This window comes from Heterocephalus glaber, unplaced genomic scaffold (assembly GCF_053883595.1).
Source record: "Heterocephalus glaber isolate CG9 unplaced genomic scaffold, H.glaber_assembly_v1.0 deba00001729, whole genome shotgun sequence".
Lineage (NCBI taxonomy): Eukaryota > Metazoa > Chordata > Mammalia > Rodentia > Bathyergidae > Heterocephalus > Heterocephalus glaber.
The window spans coordinates 1,415,943-1,429,670 of NW_028258440.1; the positions used below are offsets into that span (position 1 = coordinate 1,415,943).

Here is a 13,728-nt window from a genome sequence, read left to right on the forward strand (position 1 = left end):
ACGTCAGTAAGAACAGAAATTAAAACAAGCTACCCAAATGATAACCTAAATGACTTCCAAATGAATGTTTAAATATACAATACACCTACCATTCTAAAAATTAAAAAGGAGATGGGTTGAGGCCTGGATAGCTTTCTAGCTTCCCTCAAAGCACCTCATCTGACTAAAGATATAACAAAAACACCTCCACCTTGTAAAACATATTAAAAGGGCAAGGTTAGGGAAGGGTATTTAATTGTAAGAGAATATGTCACACTAAATTGTGCTGTTGTTTCCAATGATTAACCTTTTCTTATTTCAATAATGACACTACATACAGCCATGTATGAATGTTTATATTTGATCCATTTGTTGCATAACTTCCTATTTTCCAAAGCACTTTGGGTTGACCATTTATTTGAGTGCTACAGGAGTGCACTAGCTTAAGGAGCAGGCTGTTTCAGGGGCTAATTGACATGTTGCTCTTTTCGTCTTAGCTTCATATCTGACCCTCTTGCTGTGTGAGCCATGTCAGTGTTTCAGTGGCAAGAACAGCCAGAATTCAGGTGCCTTAGCCAGGATGGGACAAATGTTTATGCCCTGCAGCCTGAGCATGAAGCTCAGTGTTGGAGTCTGCGTGTGCTAAGGTATCAGCTGCCAGGGTTTTCGGACCTCAAGTCCAGCTTTCCTAATAAGCCTAAACCCAGCCCATGAAATTGGATTTACTAATGATCCCACAGTGTCCTCTGGAAACAGCTGAAAATAAACTATAGTTGTGCAGTTTTTGCCTAAGCATACCATTCTCAAGACCACCTTTGTTCAAGCCATTGCATCTGCCTGTGATGTCCTCCATTCTCCGGTCTATAAGCTTTAAGAGGCACCTCCTTCACAGAACCCATTCTCAATGGCCCCAGCCCTCCATGACATCTCTTTCCTTTCCAAAACCCTTATCTCTGCCATTCTATTCATAACAACAACCAACTAGCAGATGGTGATTCACTAATAACTTTCAAATTCATTCATTGATTAAATCCCAATTGCAACCCTAGAAGGTAGGCTTTAATGTCCAGATCTTTCTGATGTCAAATTCATTTCCATAACCACCAGACTGCATGGCCCAGCACATGTAGCTGATGAATATTTGTCATTAATGATGGCAGTAATCCTCCCGTGCTAGCAAATGGCCCTTGACCTTTCCCGTGGAGTTGATGCTTAGAATCAGAATAACCTTAGTAGGAGGAGATTAGAGCTTCTCCAGCCTTTTAGGGTTAGATGGTATAGGGAGGAGCTAAAAACAGTGTTCCTCAGGCCAATGACTTGGACTATTTTGAATTCGCAGAACTTTGTCTCTTTCTGTACATCTCCTGTGTTTTCCCTATGAATCTTAGTTCTTTTTAGGTATCTGAACCTGAGCCTAACATGGAGGGACTGAAGAACATATGGTATTAAAGTAATTTACCGTGCATGCTTGGGAGATGTGGGTCTGCTCCCCTGCACTCCACAGGCGAACTATGATTATTGATCCACAGTGCATTCTAGTGCTTCACAGCCTTCTGGACTGAGTATGTCTCAGGCTGTCATTGCTAGGGCAGTAGCTGGTTTGGACAGCTTATTCAGAAGGTAGTTTTGGAAACATATAATCTTGGTTCTGGGAGACTGAGCAGACAGCCAAGCTAAAGGCCCTTTGTGCTGTTCTTGGGCCAAATGCCTCAGCTAAAATAATACATTTAGAATTATTCATTATCCCTTCATCTCAGTGCTAAATTTTAAAATGCATACTTGTGAGGAAGTTTGGCTTTCAGTAGGTCCTTGGTATGTTACACAATTGCATGTTTTAGAGATGCATACTGAATGTGGGAATTAATGTTATTCTGGCTATGACAATAATAAAAATGGTCCAAAATATCATAGCACTTACTACTAATTGTTTTCTCCATGCTGACATTGGTATGAGTATTACTAGATTTAATCTCTGCACACTATACAAGAGGTTAGTAATAGAAGCCCCATTTTACAAATGAAGAAAATGAAGCTCAGAGAGATTAAATAAATGGCTCAAGGTCACAAAGCTAATACATTGGCTCACATCAGGATTGGAACCTATACCTTTCTGGCTCCAAAGGCCATGAAACTGTTCATACTAACCTCTATTGTGTTACCTCCCTTTCTGCTTCGTGGTACTTCCACCTGTGTCATAAGTCTTCAGAGGGCAGCTAGCTGAGGTGCACAGGAAGTGTTCCACCCAGTGCTGAGATCAACAAAAGGATAACATGCAGCATACAACACCAAAGGCCTAAAACTGGTCATTCTCACAACATGCTGGTTGTGCTCCACTGGCCCAACCCTTTAGCCTTGTTATTTTTGGTTCTCCCACCAAAGATGGTAGAGATAAGAATGCAAATGGCAGCCAGGCATGATGGCGCATGCCTGTAATCCCAGCACTTGGGAGGCTGAAGCAGGAGGGTAGCTGCAAGTTTGAACTCACTATGTTCCTGAGTTCAAGGCCAGCCTGAACTACACAGCAAGACTGTGTCTCCAAAAAAAATGTAGATGGACCATTGTGGTCCAACTAAATTGGTTTTCTTGAAATTTGTAAAAAGTTAAGCCAATCTGATCTAGTTAAACACTCCTTTTTTCCTTAGGCCCAGGCATGCTCAGTTAGTTCACAGTCAGCATTGCTGGCAAGAAAAGATTGGAAAATTTTCCATAAAGAAGCTATTAGTTTTATAAATCTACAATCTTAGCTGAAAAATATAAATTTGTTCATAGAGATGTCTATTATGAAATAATCAGCAGGACTGAAACACTTAAAAACTGAATCACTGATTATTGTTGATTTCTACTAAGTAGCCAATGAGAATTTATAATCTCCTGTTTGTACAGAATATTCTTTTTATTTACATAACCTTCTATGAAATCTCATTGTAGATATGGGTTGATAAACTGAGTTTGTAGTAAGAGAGTTATTGAGATTTAATTTATATAAACATACAGTTCAACTGTATTTGAGTGTAGAATTCAGTCGTTTGTTGTATATTCATGGAGTTGTGCAGTGATCAGCACAATTAATTTTAGAAAGTGCTCATCACCTGAGATAGAAACCCTATCTTTTAGCTATCATGCCCTAATCCTCCCAGTCTGTCCCCCCAATTCTAGATAAGCACTGACCTACTTTCCGTAAGTAATTACCTGTTCTTGAAATTTTGTATAAATGGAATCATACTTTATGGGGTCCCTTGTGGCTGATTTCTTTCACTTAGTATAATATTTTTCAAGATTCATTCCTATCAAAACGTATATCAGTAGTTCATTTCTATGGCTTTATCATATTTTACCTAACCATTCATCAGTTGATAGAAATTTCCCATTTTTGAGTATTATAAATAAAGCTGCTATGAATAAGATTTTGTGTGGACATATGTTTTCCTTGCTCTAAGATATTCTAGGAGTGTAATTGCTAGCTCATATAATAACTATTTTTAATACTCTCAGAACTGTCAAGGGCCAGGAATTTAGCTCAGTGGCACCGCACCTGCCTTGGAAGTGCAAGGTCCTGAGTTCGATCCTTGGTACCAAAAAAAGATCTGTCAGACTGGTTTTCAAAGTGGCTATACCAAGCCAGACATGGTGACACATGTTTATAATCCAAGCACTCTAGGAGGCTGAGGAAGGAGGATTGAAAGTTGAACCCAACTTGGGCAACTTATTGAGACCCTGTCTCAAAATAAAAAATGAGCTGGAGATGTAGCTCACTGTGAAGGGCCTGGGTTCAATCACCAGTGCCACAAAAAAGTGGCTATACCACTTTACATTATCACCAGCAGTGTATGAGGCTCTCAGTTCCTCCATATCCTCACCAACACTATCTTTTTTATTATTGCCATCCTAGGCACTGTGACATTATATCTCTTTATGGTTTGGATTTTCATTTTTCTGATGACTAATGATGTGAACATTGCCTTTATTGGCCATTTGTATCTTCTTTGAAAAAATATCTATTTAGATTCTTTTTTATTAGTGTATGTTCGCAATACATAGTAATTACATTCATCTTGGGGAATTGATACATAAAGATATCACATTTTGATCTTTTTACACCCTGTTCCCCCTCACCCTTCCCTCTTCCCCCTTTCCCAGATCCCTTTTCCATCTGTCTTTTATTTTGCTCTTTAAATTATTTATATTTTTAGTCTCTCATATTAGAGAAATTATGTGATATTTAACCTGTAACTTGATTTATTCCACTTAATATTATGGTCACAAGATCCATCCATTTTCTTACAGATGATTCAAATTCAAATTTATCTTTCTTTATAGCTCTGTGTGTGTGTGTGTGTGTGTGTGTGTGTATCATATATAGAGTCATTTTCTTTATTAATTTGTTGATGAGCATATAGGCTGCTTCTCTAACTTACCTGTTATGAGTTGTGCTACTGTAAATATGGATATGTATGTATCACTGCAATAATTGACTTTAATTCTTTTGGGAAGATACCTAGAAGAATAGCTTGGTCTAATGGAATTTCTAGTTTTAGTTATTTGAGGAATCTTCCTACTGGTTTCCATAACGATTATTCTAGTAGTTTACATTGCCACCAACAACGTAGAAGGTTTCATTTTCCCCCACAACCTCACCAGCATTTGTTGTTTGTTGAGTTCTTGATGATAACCATTTTTACTGGTGTAAGATGGACTCTCAGGGATGTTATATTTCCCTAATGATTAAAGATGCTGAACATTTTTTCATGTACTTATTGTCCATTTATACTTCTTCTTCTGAGAAGTGCCTATTCACTTCAATTGCCAATTTTTTTATTGTGTCATTTATTTTAGGAGGTCTAGTTTTGACAACTTGCCCACTTTTAATTGGATTATTGCTTTGCTGTTGAATTATAAGTATTCCTTATAGATTTTGGATACAAGATCCTTATCAGATATATGAGTTAGAAATATATTCTTTCATTCTGTGAATTGCATTTCATTTTCCTTGATGATTGCCTTCAAAGTGCAAAAGGTTTTAATTTTGATGGTATCCAATTTATCTGTTTCTTCTTTTGTGTTTTGGGCTTTTACTGTCATATCAAAGAAACCATTGCATAATCCAAAGTTAGGAATGTTTGCACCTATGTCTTCTTCTAGAAGTTTTATAGTTTTCATTCTTATATTTAGATTTCTGATCCATTTTAATTAATTTTGTACATGATGTGAGATAGGTGCCCAAGTTCGTTCTTTTGCATGTGTATGCCCATTTGCTGAAAAGATTATTCACTCTGCAGTGAACGGTGATGGTACTGTTGTTCAAAATCAATTGATGATAAATTTGAAGTTCTATTTCTAGACTCTTTAAGTCTATCCTATTAATATATACTTATGTCAGTGCCACACTATCTTGATTACTATAAACATGTAGTAAGTTTTACAATGCAGAAATGTGATACCTCTAACTTCATTTCTCTGTTACAAGATTACTTTGGCTATTGTGAATCTTTTGAATGTCAATATGCAATTTGGGATCAGCTTGTCAGTTTCTGCAAATTGTAGGTCACTTTAGGGATATTGACATCTTAACAATATTAAGTTTTTCAAGGCATGAGCGGAGGGTATGTTTTCATTTATTTAGGTCTTAGTAACAGTATTTTATAGTAGTCACAATATATATTTTATGCTTCTTTTGTTAAATTTATTCCTATGTATTTTATTTTTAATAGTATTATAAATGGAATCATGGTTCGTTTGTTTGGTTGGTTTTTGGTGCTAGGGATCAAACTCGGGACCTTGTGCTTGTGAGGCAGGCAGCAGCACAAGTGAGCTAAAATTCCTGGCCCCTGGAATCATTTTTCTAACATAATTTTCAGATAGTTATTGGAAGTATATGGAAATACATCTGGTTTTCATATTCGATCTTATACATATTCTGCTCTTTGCTTTAGAACTCATTTATTAGTTCTAATAGTTTTTTCACGATATTTTAAAATTTTTCTACATGCAGGATCATGTTGTCTGCAAATAAAGACAGTTTTACATACCAGGCATGTCGGTGCTGCCTGGAAGGCAGGGGCGGGAGGATCGTTTAAGTCCACCAACATAACAAGACTGTCGAGAGAGACAGACAGACAGACAGTTTAGGCAGTTTACTTCTTCCCTTCCAATCTGCATGCCTTTTATTTCTTTTTCTGGCCTGATGGCATAGGCTGTCACCTCCAGTACATTGTTGAACAGAAGAGACCAGAGCTGACATCCTTGTCTTATAAGCTTCCATCCATTAACCCTTAAGTATGATTTCAGCTCTGGGGTTTTTATAGAGGCCCTTTACCTGATGAAGGGAATTCCCCTCTATTCCTGGTTTGTGAAGTGTTTCTACCGTGAAAGAATATTGAAGTTTTTCAAAAGTTTTTTTTGCATCTAATGAGATAATCATGTGGAGTTTTTCTTTTTCCTGTTAATATGATGTGTTAAATTCTCCACATCACGAATACAAAACCAAACTTGCATTCCTGGGATAAATGCTTATTGATCATGGCGTATAATCCTTTTTCAGTGTTGCTGGATTTATTCTGTTTATATTTTGTTCAGAATTTTTGTGTTTAAATTTACAACAGATATTGTTCTGTAGTTTTCTTTTGTGTGATAACTTTGCTTGGCTTTAGAATACTGATCATGCCAGCCTCATAGAGTAAGTCAAAGGTGTTTCCTCTTCCACGATTTTGGAAGGGTTGTGAATAAAACCATCTGAGCATAGCCTTTGTATATTCAAATATTCTATTTCTTCTCAAGTTGTTTTTGATAGTTTGTGTATTTCTAGGAAATTTATCCATTTTATCTAGGTTATCTAATTTCTGGTTTTCAGTTGTTCATAATCTTTCTTTGTAATTCATTTTAAAATTTTTCTGTAAGGTTGACAGTAATGTCCCTTTTTAGTTCTCAATTTTTAGATTTTTTTTTTTTTTTGTACCGGGGATCGAACTCAGGATGTTGTGCTTGCAAGGCAGGTGTGGTGCCACTGAGCTAAGTCCGCTGGCCCTCAATTTTTATAATTAGGTCTTCTTGTAATTTGATTTTTCTTGTATAACCTAGTTAATGGTCAATTTTGTTGCTCTTTTAAGAAACCAACTTTCGTTTTGTTGGTCTTCCCTATTATTTTTCTGTACTCTATCACTTTTAACTCTAATCTTTATTATTTCCTTCCTTCTGATTGCTTTATGTGTAAATTTCTCTTTTCTTTTCCATGTCTTAAAATGGAAGATTGATTATGGATATGAAATCTTCTTGTTCATTGTAGGTGATTATAGCTATAAATTGCCCTCTGAGCACTACTTTCCCTGCATCCATAAGTTTTGGTATGTTATAGCTTCATTTTAATTTATCTCAAAGTATTTTCTAATTTCCCTTGTGAGTTCCTCTTTGATCCTTCTTTATGTAGGATTGTGTATGTAATTTCACTACATTATAATCAGATAATATAGTTTGCATGGTTTCCATCTTAAATTTATTGAGGCCCGTTTTATGGCCTAAAATATGGTCTTTACTGGAGAATGTTCCATGTGAACTTGAGAAGAATGTGTGTTTGGCTGTGAACTAGTCCATTTTATCTTCAGGATTAATAGGAAGCCATAGGTACGTTTTCATCTTCAACTTCATATTTAAAAACAAGATTCAGTTAATGATCCTTTCTCCATGTCCTTCAGAAAAGAATGTGTGATTCACAATTATCATTTAGATTTCAGGATTGAAAAGAGACCTTATGGAAAGCCTTCTCTTTGCCATTTCAATTCCCCTGCCCTTTAGAACCATAGAGGCAGACCCAGTGTGTAGCCCAGTGGTAGAGTACTTGCCTCGTATGTGCAAGGCCCTGTGTTCAATTCCTAACCCCACAATATAGAAAGAACCATAAAGGCAGCACTTAATTATCCACAAGAATTCTTGCCGTTGGGGCCGGGGATTTAGCTCAGTGGTTCCACCACCTGCCTCACAAGCACAAGGTCCCGAGTTCGATCCCGGGTACCAAAAACAAAAAAAGAAGTCTTGCCATGTTATGCTTCTCTAAATTAATCTTTCTGCCACCCTGAGCCCAGGCCACTGATGGGAGATGGCACAGAAGAGAGGAAAGTTTAAATATTAGTACATGCTAGTTTGTTAACTTGTCACTGAAGCCATAGAGACCCAATTAGTACAAGAAAAAGGAAGAAGAAACAGAAAATCAAACAGCATCTAACTTGTGTGTTGAGCCTTTTTGCTCACCTAATCAGATAAGCTATGAAAAGAGCCATTGGGACATCCAAGAAAAGTAGCCAACCTACATGCACAGAACCAAATGGCTGAATACGTGATACTTAAACTGTCTGTTGGTCTCATTTATGCCATTTTTGAAAGATGGCTATGCCTCAAGTAATAAGTTCTGGAACTAATTTCCTATTTTAAATGGTATTCAATATTGCCTTTTGTCAGAGAAACCATTCTCACTCATAGATTTATAAGGTAATACAAATAAACATCAAAGAAATCAAAATATTATGATCAACCAAGATGTGGATTTAAAGACAAAAAAAGAAACTTCAATCTCTTCATGCTTCTAAATTCTCATGATACTTATGCCATACACATATGTTTAAGTTTATAAAGCTATGCAATAATAAAATCACAGACTTTCACAGTAGGTAGGTTTGAGATGCAAATTCAGGAGAACCACTTCTCCTACAAGATTATTGAGTTCATATATGAGCACTCTGAAAATCCAGCTGCAAAATATCCTGTCTCTAACTAATAAAATCGGGTACACTGGCTAGAACAATATAAAGATGGCCAAGGACCAACATGGAATGGTGAATCAGTTTAAGCATTTGATCATGGGACCAAACACCAGGCTCTCAGACCTAGAACATGTATCTAATTCTACTTAGCAAATCAAGCTAGTGAAGGCATTAAATCTCATACTGAGAAAAGAAGGAAGCAATACTCAGAGGGGCTTAATTCTGCAGGGAGTTTGGAGAATGGATCCCTTTAAGGAAATTCTTTTGTTCAACTCAGAATGACTCATCCACAGATGTGCCCATTTCAGCTCATATTGTTAATACCTCTGTTTTTAAAATGCTCTTCTTCAATATAAATGTGTTAAGGCTGATGTTTCTAGCGTAACTAAAATTTGTGTAATCTAGAAATAAATTCCATCTGCTAATACTCGTTATGCAATATGGAAATTGCTCTTAAGAGCTCACTGTTTATATCTATGGGGACACTGCATGGATAGGTGTTTATGATCACATGTGTCTTACATTTAACCATAAAATAGATACCAACATCCATTCCACATGGAGTGATTTAAAATATGGTGTTTAATTCCCAAATGTTAGTTTTGCTCAGAAAAATATAAAGCCTTTCTGGTTAGAGAAACATTTAGGGAATGATGCTTCAAGGCAATTATAATTGAAGTTGTATCTTTACCTCGATTAAAGTTTCCACAAACAGTAATGATGATAAACAGGGTTCCCAGCAGGGAACTCTGCTCTGAAGAAAGGGAATTCTTGTCCCTAGCTTTTCGGAACTGGGACCATGGTTTCTGAATCACGCACACACACACGCACACACACACACGCACACACACACGCACTCCATCCCACCCCTACTGTCTCATTGTTGGTCTTGAGATCTTCCTGGTATTCAGCCAGAGTCAGAAAGTGCAAAGGGGCATAGCAGCTTCTAAATAATTGTGACACCAGTGTTGAAAACCTGTCTGCATAGGCCAACTGCTTTAGGCTTAGTCATTCATTTCTTCGTTTGTGATTCATTTATTCATAGCTCTTCACAACTTCATTCTAGTTGGACTTTTCAGTCTAAAATCTTCTCGCACAGTCTACACACTTTCCTTGGGATTTCCCATTTTTCCATGCCTCTGTACCTCTATGCCATTCTTTCCTGTCTAGCACCTTTGTGTGATTCCTCCTACTTAGCCCCTTCTCTCTGTCTTCACAGACCCAAATCCGTCTGTGTTTTCCAGCTTCACTTTAAAAAGTGTTTCTCCCTCCAGAAAGTCTTCCCTGATCCTAAAACACTCCTATCCAACCCAGAAGTAAATACTTCCTCCTCTATTTCCTCAATTTCTCTGTACCTGATTCAGACAGTGTAACATAATAGATAAAGGTACAGCCAATTATAAATTGTATAACTTTGCACAAAATTCTTCTCTGCATCTCAAGCTCTAAATTCATAAAATGGAGGTACTAACACCTGCCTTAGAGGTTCATGTAAGTATTAAGGGAGACCATATATGCTAAAAACCCACACAGTAGGTGCTCCATCAATTGTAACTGTCCTTGTGGACAGGGAATATGTGTTGTTCAGCTATAGACTCTCAGTAGTTAGCATCATCGTACCTGATCCAGGAAGGATACTATGTGAATGTCTGTGGAGTGAATACACACACACACACACACACACACACACGCATGCACACACACACGCACGCACACACCTTTAGTAATAGGAACATGGTGGAGGGAGAGAAGTGCTTTCCAGCGCTTCCGAGAGGTCATTTGTTGTGTCTGTCACTTGCCTTCCAATGGCTTCCTTATCAACCTACAAAAGGGAGCTGCCCTTTGTGGATTGCAGAACTGCTTTCTCTGTTCCTAAATTGGGAATCAGGTTGAGCAATGCAGATTGGGTGTTTGGTGATTCTTTGCAGCTCTCTGATTAACCTCTGAGGCTTTTGTTTTCCTGGGTAGGGCCTGGAGCTCATCCTTTGCTAAGGACTGAATCCACTCAACTAGTTTGGTAGTTTGTTTATCCTCTGCCAGTAAGATTTCCCTTTTTCTCAAGTCTCTTTGAAAGGTTCCATAAAGTTTTTGGTATATTCAAAAGATCATTAAATGTTTTATATGTAAATAAATAAGGAATGCTTTGGTTTCTCCTAGAGTTTCCCTCTGGTAAACTCATGCATTGTAAATGGACCATAGTTTTTATTGGGGAAGGGTTGGTCCACTCTGCAGTCCCATTTTTTGTTAAATATATGGAGTATGTTGAATTCCAGGCTGACTTCCAGTTCAACTACAATTCTATATTTCCTTAAGAAAAATGCTCCTAGGAAAAGGCAGAAAAAAGCCACCAGTGCCAGAGACATTGTTCAAGGGCTTTTGAGCACATTTCCAGCAGATAAGGCAGGGATAAGTTCAAAGACTTGCCAGTAAATTCAAATGGAATCAAAGCCACCAACTGAAAGGGCTCTGCTGTGATCCAATGGTTTGACTGCCAGGGAGGATAGGAGTTTGGTTTTTTGCAGGCAGAAGGTACAGTTCTTTGCTGTGCTCTCAAAAATGGGAAGATAGCTTCTAAGTAGAGTGTGGTTTGACCACATTTATAAATTTAGCCATTTTTTAATGTGTAGGGCATTTAGTGTGTGTTGTTTCTGTGTTCTTAGAACTGTAATAAGGGGCTAGTGGGTGGGACAGTTTGGCTATTCAGCTGTGTGACATAGTTATATATATGTCTTTCTTACCCACAAGAATGCTAAGATGGAAGCAAGACAGGGTTTTCCTGGGAAACTCAGGATTCCACCCATGCCCCGGCATGCAGAATGCACGCACTAAAGTATTTGAATGAATGGAAAGGACTTGACAACAATGCCTTCCTTAAAGTGTCCTCCTGACATTAGTGCAGAAGAAACATTGGAGAAAGTTTCACCAAGGTTTCTTCTAACCATCTGACCCTTAAGACAGTTCCTGTATAGGAGACAGTAACACTTGGATGGGAATAGAGGAAAAGAGACAATTTCTGTTCTAATTTTATTCTATCTTCTATGTCTGCCTGAGAACTGTTAGTATCTGAACAGACATTAAGACTTTTGCTTTTGATAATCATTCATCACTTTGAACAAATCTATTTCTCAAGCCTAGTAGTCAGCCTTGAGCTAAATTGTAGCATCCAGGGCTATTGGCCTCCGTGGGCTCTGTGTATTTGGTGGTGAGAGGGAAGATAAGGGAGGGGATGAGACGGTTTCTGCAGGAAAAAGAGACCTGAGACATGATTTTGCCTTGAGTCTGCTCAGCTCGCCCAGCACAAATTAATTGGTGACTCTTTCATGTGCATAGGATTCCTGCAGCTATATACATGATATGATCAGTTTGATACTCCAGGTGATCTTTATAGTTTTCCAGGCTTCTGTTCAGTACAGCTAAAGATTTTAGGGAGGGGAGGCAAGTTGTGGTGCTAGTACATGTTTGACTTCCATTTTATCACCATGTGGGTAGAGTTTTTACTTTCTTTATGTAAAAGTGAAAAGCCAAAATAAGCCCCAGAGCCTCCTGCAATTAACGGAAGTACTTGTATAGAGAACAGGCCTCATGTGTCTGCTCCAGAGGAGAACCACCCTACAGGAGTATGGAGGTGGATGATAGTTCCCAAGTTGCATTTCTGAATCCATCACTCCCTCCCCCAGGTACCTGCAACACAGACAGATGGTCTGTCCATCTTGCTAGAAGACATAACATCATCCAAACAAACAGCACTTTTTAGAGAAACCCAGTGGGCCAGTAGTACACATCTGGGGATGAGAAAGTAACGTAATAGAGTCTGGCAAGATCTATGCGTAAAACTCTATTGTGATTAAAATGAAACTCCATAGTCAATCAGGCTCTCCCATTCTGCTCCGTGGCATCTCAAGAGTTCTTTTTCCTTCTTATCTCAACTTATTTCATGGCTCAGTTCTACCAAAAAGCATAAATCCATTAAGGTCTCCACAGCTACAAGAGTCCTTTGAGAGTGGCCCCTTTAACCAGTGTTAGTAGAAATCTTCAGTGGTTCCCAAGTTTCACCCAATTTACTTATGTATGCATACTGCAGGCAACCTTGTTAATGGTATAGGAATCTTTTTGCCATTTACTGAGAAGACACAAGGAATGAAGAAACTGTGATGAGAGACAGGTAATTCAATTCTGCCAGTTATTTCAGTTCAACTCACAAATATTTACTGAGCATCTCCTTTGTGCCTGGCACAGTGTTAGGCAACAGTGAGTAGAAAGAGACTACAATAGTACCTGCTTTGTAGGGGGAAGGAAGGCCTAAAAGAAGCAATGTATTTGGGCTTCATCCCAGAAACACAGTGGTAAGGCATTGGTGGCTTGTGAGAACAGTTGTGACAACTACTTCCAAGGTATACTTTTATTTATTCTTGTAGTGCTAGTGTGGGGGTCAAGAGAGTGCAATTCGGAAGAGCGTGGGGCCGTGGATGTTGAAAAAGCCTGACTGCACTGTACCGGGATATTAAAGATGTGACAGTTTCTGCATCTTTGCCTAGCACCTCCCATACATTTCAAATCCCACAGCTTAATGGAAAGGATATAAACCATCTGCAGCAACATATTTGTTTAGAAAGGAGATACCAACATGAAGACTTAGCAACTTTGAACCAGTCAAAAGAAGAGCATCTGCCTGTTATTTCTGTAGTGGTTGTATTGATTGTTCATCTTCCATTCTTCTTAGGGTTTGTGTTACTAGCATATTTGTATTGGTTCAGCCAAAATCCTTGTGAGAAAGAACTTGTAAATTGTTACCTTAGAGAAATCTAGAGCTACACAAGAATTAAAGATCCATATAGCTTAGGTCCATTGGCTTGCATGATTGAAGTACATAACTTTTTTTTCTGGTTGATCCTGGGAACCAAACCCAGGGGTGCTCTGCCACTGAGCTACGTCCCTAGCCCTCTTTTTTTTGTTGTTTATTGTAAGATAAAGTATCACTAAGTTGTCCCGGTTGGCCTCCAGC

General features: G+C 38.2%; 1 protein-coding gene across 1 annotated transcript in view; it reads left to right on the top strand.

Moving 5' to 3' along the window:
• Positions 1 to 13,728, top strand: part of Gpc3 (glypican 3) — a 444,489-nt gene that overhangs the window by 399,606 nt on the left and 31,155 nt on the right. The gene's annotated exons all lie outside the window — the stretch shown is intronic.